Raw genomic sequence first — 6,016 nt, 5'->3', positions numbered from 1 at the left:
GTCGCTCACAGGAGCTTTTGCTGCACGAAGCAGAACGGGGGAGGCGGGCGCTGTAAACAGCGCTGTACCACCATGTGTAAGGGTACCTCGGGCTCCAAAGCTGCCTTTCAAAGAGGGAGGAACTTGGCTCCCTTATTGGGTCACTTACAGGTGATGCTGGTTTTGTTCAGTAGTCATTTTAACACTTCAAATCGAGCAACCTTGTACAGGCTTTCTTGTAACGAGACTATACAAAATCTGTGAAACATTAACCAAGAATCCAGAGTTCAAGTTCTTATTCATAAAAATGCTTCTGTACTGGTTTCAAATTCTTGAAATGAAACCAATCCAAGCTTGTATGAAATTTAGTGGTAATGCATGATTTATTTTGTAACTCTTGAATTATGTTATTTGATAATAATGTAAAAATGTACAGTATTGCTGTTGCTAACAAACTCAGCATTGATTGCCTATAAATATTTTGGTTATTTTTTGGTCACACACATTTGAGTTGTTTAGTGGTGCCAGATGAATTTTTTTTTTTTTTTTAAACAGCATTCATTGTATAAATCTCTTCAGTCTCTGTGCAGCCTTCAGAATGAAACCTAATATTGTTTAGCTGGAGTTCTGCCTTTCAAAGATATTTGTTGTATGGATTGTACAAACCTGCCAGGGAAGCTAAACTGGAAATGCATCAGTTATGCTACAGAACCTATTACAGGAAGGGGGCGAGGAGTATGTCTTGAGTGTTTAGTTGTAGTTAAGACCAGACTGCAGAAAAGGGCCTGTGTAAAAGTTGGGGTAGGAAGGCAAAGAGTTGTCCTAGTACCTATTAAACTGTTGTCTGGGCATCCCTAGTTAGATGGGCCAAGTGTGTCTAGTGCAGAGCAGATCCTGTTATTTACTCTTATGCCACAGAGCCTGTGTAACATCCACATTCCCTCCTTCAGTGGGAAGGGAAGAGAGCTGGTCCCATCCGCACGTTTCAGAAAGTCTGCTTTGCCCCACTGCTGTTCCTGGCTGTTAGGTTTTAAGATTGACTCTCATGAGATTATGGTATCAAACAGAAATAGCCTTAATCTTTAAACCCAGGTAGAGCTGGCATTAAATGAAACTGATATGTTTTCAACAGTGCAAGAAATGCTAAGGTATTGCATAGAGACTGTTAAAGTAACAAATCTTATTTTGGTGCTGTTTGCACCACTGACTTAGGCTAGTCTGTTAACAATGTGCTGTGGAGAGGGAAAAAAAAAAAAAGAGGAAAAGCATTGGTTTGCTCACCAACAGGGGCTGTGAAGTGAAAACTGAAGGGAAGGGGGTGGGGGCAATTTTGAGTTGTAAACATTTTGACCTGCTTGCATGGATTTTCTTTAAAGATTGATGTAAGAATTTTGACTTTTTATATTTGAGATATACCAAAATAAAATCTAAATTAGTCCTGTGGATCGTGTAGTCATTCCATCTCCTGTACAGCTACTAAAGTATTAATACAAAAGGCTTAGAGCTCACTTGAAAATATCCAGAAGTAGTTTTTTTGTTGGGTGGGTGTTGTGGTGTTGTTTTTTGTGGTTTTTTTTTTTTTTTTTTTTTTTTTGCTTGCTGCACTCTGATCTTTAGTGCCCTGTGAGGCTGCTGTAGAGCAGATATTTCTGGTGTCTTGTATTCTTCTCCTCAGCACTTCGGTGAACTGTTACCTTCTACTTCCCCGTTACCCCTCATGCCTCCCCCCCTGCAGCTAACCATGCACTGAACAGCTGCACTGTGACCACTCTGTCAGCTACCCCACATCAGCCCAAAGGCTGATCCAGTGCTTACAAAAAAAGGTGGTAAGAGCCAGAGAGTAACTGTTTGCCTCAAGGCTCCTCTTACCAAGACCCCCATCATTATTTTTCCCCCACCCTTCAGAGTGTGTAAGCTTTACTATCCACTGTGGCACAGACAGTGCTAAACGCTACTGTGCAGACACAGACAAAGCTGAAGCACTCCCAAAGTGGGGTAAAGTGTTTGTAAAACACAGGATGCAGCAGGAGCAGCAAAATGCTGGCTTTTCTTTTTCCGAGCACTGGAAAGAAAATGGAAAGAGTCTTCTGACCTTAAGACATTTTTACCTGAGCTGTGTTATTTTCAACACCCTCTGAAACCAACCGCTGCACACTGCTGTGGCCATAAGCTAGGTCCACAGCCCCTGCCCCGGGGGGAAGGCCAGCACGGCGTGCGCACAGCAGGAAGATAAGGACCCAGGCAAAGGCTGGCACCATGGCCTGCCTCCAGCCACAGCCACTGTGGCACCTCACAGCGTGGCTGCTGCAGGCAGGAGCACCCCCTGGGCTCTACACCGCCTGGCATGACACGGTCAGGCAGGTTTCCCCACTCCTTTCCTGGCCCTCACTAACCATAAACTGCTGTTCACAGAGCTCCTTTAGTCAGGACAGAGGCTGCTGACCCAGCCCACAGCACTGCTGGCTGCTGCTTGCCTGGTGGCCAGCTGAGCTTCCTCAAGTAACAGCTACCCCAGTCACATGCTTTGGGTGGCCTTCCCCTCCCTACCTCAGCACGCAATATTATGAAACACAAAAAACAGCACACTATTGGGCAAAGGTCCCACCATCCTATTCTCTTGTCCCCATGCTGGCTTAGCTGGGGCCTGGCCCCTGCAGCACCCCAACAGGCCTCACGCCACAGCCCTCAGCGCAGGCTCCTCTCTGAGGCGCCCGTCCCCCGCCTCAGCCCAATGCAGCCCCTTCTGCTTTCCGCCGCGCCACCGAGGGGCCCTGCCCTTGAAGGAGGCAGGCAAAGCCCGTGTGACCGAAGGAGAAACACCGTTAGCACCGCTCCATGGGGCTTTGCTCTGCTTGTTGTCTATTTGGAGCTGGGAGGTTCCACCGCCAGCCCTCTGTAAATCTATCCCTGCCCAGCTTCAGCTACAATCACAGCAGGTGGAGCAGGCAACTGCTGAACACCTCAGCTGTTCAGGCTTAAGCCTGGTCCCTGCAAACCTGATACTAGAAGTTATGGATGCCTAAGCTCTGTTATCTGTCAGAGTGGGAGGTGCAGATGAGGCCACAGCAGAAGATTCCTTTACAGCTCCCACACCAGGGAGGTTCTGGCACAGAATCCAGCAACAAGCCCTCCAGGCAGGAGCTTCCCCTGTCAGACAATTTTATTTTCCTTTTTTTTTTTTTTAAAGGATTCTGTTCCATCCATCTGTCACAGTGACATCACCCCCCTTATCACAGCAGGTTAGTGCTTGCATGGCATACAGAAACTTTAAACATGGTACCAGCATGTTCCCATTTCACCTTGAGGAGGATCCCTGAGTATTCAGTGTCTCGGGACAGGCTAGGCCAAAAGGCGACAACTCCCTCCCACCACCTGACCTACACAGAGAGCTGTTAGTGCAGGGAATAACCCCCCTTTTCCAGCATGTCATCAAGGAGGCAGCGCTCAGCTAAGAGCGCTTGGTCAAGAACATGGGAGAGGGAGCCCTTTCTGGCCTTGACCCTTGTCTACAGGACAAAACCCTCTGCACGCTCCTTCTGAACCATTTCTGGCTTTAACCTACACGGCTGAGGATATGTTACTAATGCAAATAAAGATAAAGCAGTTAAGCTGGTGGGATGCCACTTCTCTCATACAATTTAGTGCAAAATAACACTTGGGTGCTTTAAAAAAACTTCCTGCACACTTTTGCCAGCAAAGGCTGTAATACATGGTGTGAAATCAGTTACACAAAGCAGGCGTGAAACTACTCCCCTTAACACAGATGCTAATAATGTAACATGGCTTATCAATACACAGCAATACCTCTATTTATCAATTTGACAGTGCCAGCAAGTGCCCAAGCCGTGCACTGTGTGGTAGCGAAGTCTTGTACTGAAACATCCCACCAAACCCCCCTCCACAGCAGTTACAATGCGGGATAGGAGAGTAAGCTCTCAGTTACCTTCCTTTTCTTAAGGGATGTTAAGAAGTGCTAGGAAACAAAATGGCAAGGCAAGGGCAGCCCACTGCAGGCAAATGAAGCTCAGTGTCTATGTAATGAATAATCACTCTTCCTTTTATTTCAGTGTCATTTACATTACAGTCAAGACAGGTTATTGACAAAACCTACCAGACATTTTACTTGAAAGTAACCCTCAAAAAAAAAGAGCCCAAGAAGGAATGTACATAAATTGAGAGATGTCACAATTTTTGATGTTACTAGTCCATCAAGATGTTTTACAATAATCTTGGAAATACACTTTCTTACAGCTAGAGAAGCAACATTTCACTTGTATTTGACTAAAGTCAGCTAACACATAAAAAACCTGCTCCATCAGTTCCCAGGGAGAACACGCTTCACACCCATAAGAGAATGTGGCTAAATGCCTGAAGATGAGCACTGATCCTCCTCAGAAGTTTACGCAAAAGTAAGAAAGAGCCTCACAAATCCTTTTTCTTGATCTAAAGGAAATCGCTGCAAAGTCTGTGCAGGTGCCAGCTTAGAATCCATTTGATAATCCAGGCTCTATAGCTAGAGTTATTACCCAGAAACTAAAATACAAAATGCTGTGTCAACACTCTTGCTCAGGATTTCAGAATATTTGACACTTAGCACCAGTAATGTTATAGGAAACCCCCTTGCTGTGGCTCTATCCAATGTATATCCATTAAAAATGCAGATAAAACTAATGCTCACTAGAAGCAAGCTGCATGTGCCAGCCAGCTGTAATCCTAGATGTCCTAGGAGTAAACAAGTTTCAGATGATGGCTGTGAATATCCACCTTGCTGAATGGAGGGGAGCTAATCAGGTTCAAAAAAAATTGATTTAAGAAATTTCAAAATCCCAAATACAATATATAGCATGGAAGTCCCATCTTTGCTTTATACAGGGCCCTGAAGTCAGGCTCAAAAATTAAATACATATTTTATCTCTATATATACACATACACAAAGAGTCAAATTAAAAAGGAATAAAATAACACCTGAATAGATCCCACATCAAACAGGAATTTTAGTTTTAGAAAGCCCATCTAAAAATTCCTGTCACTAGAACTATCACTTAAGATGTTTTTCTCAATGAAGTTTTGAACCTTGCTATTTAACCTGTCCTTTTACACCATGATGCTCAGGTATCCCAGAGCTAGGGACTCACAAACCAAATCCAGCCAGTGGGGCCTCAACAGCTTCCAAGTTCTTGGGAGAAAAAGGGGAAAAATACACCCCCTAAAACACATGTAGTAACTTGTAGTAACTACTGCATAGCCCAAATGTACCATAATCCTCTTCATTCATTCACTATCAAATGGGGGGACCGATTTTTTTTCTATTTATATATTAATAATGTTCCATCAAGAACTTACTGATACTGTTCTACGAGCCCCGAGTTTCAGCCCTCAACACAGGCTAAGTGGCCTCTGCTCTAGAACCATTCCGCCCAATCTGAAGTTAAAGCCAGTTCATTAAAGCCAGTTCATTAAATGCCCATTCGGACCCTGCTTCCCACTGCAGTGCCCTGGGGGGAAGGCAGGGGCAGCCCCCGAGGGGGTGCCGAGGCGGCTCTGTGCGACCTCGGGAGCTGCCCCTCTTCCCCGGCTGCGGCAGCACCGCGCAGAGCTGCAAGCGGGAAGCAGCCGAGGTGGATCCGGGGCCTGCTGCCCCGTCGGGGGCTTCTTGGCCACTCACCACAGATCTGGTCACGGCCAACAGTGTTCCCAGGAGCTGGCCCAAGGAAACCCCAGCACACGTTTGCTGGCAGCAGGGAGCTGGGCTGAATGGCACTTACCCCCTCTGAGCAACAGCAGCTCTGCTACAAGGCTCAGAGACAAGCCCGACCTACGTTCCACACAAACTACCCTCCAAAGCACTTCTGTCACAGCTCAGTCCGGGGGAAGTTGGATTCTGAGCCAGGGTGCAACCACGTTACAGCACAGCCCTTTGAGGGGCATTTGAAAGCCCCTGAAGAGCACTGTGCATTGAAAACGCAGCCCTAACGGATATTCTTCATCTTACAGAAGACCACAATAAACACACCACATCCTATAGAAACTGCCAGGT

Source organism: Tinamus guttatus, unplaced genomic scaffold, assembly GCF_059628265.1.
Source record: "Tinamus guttatus ecotype Peru unplaced genomic scaffold, ASM5962826v1 Tinamus_guttatus_pri_ptg000472l, whole genome shotgun sequence".
NCBI lineage: Eukaryota > Metazoa > Chordata > Aves > Tinamiformes > Tinamidae > Tinamus > Tinamus guttatus.
This window is presented reverse-complemented; position numbering follows the sequence as displayed.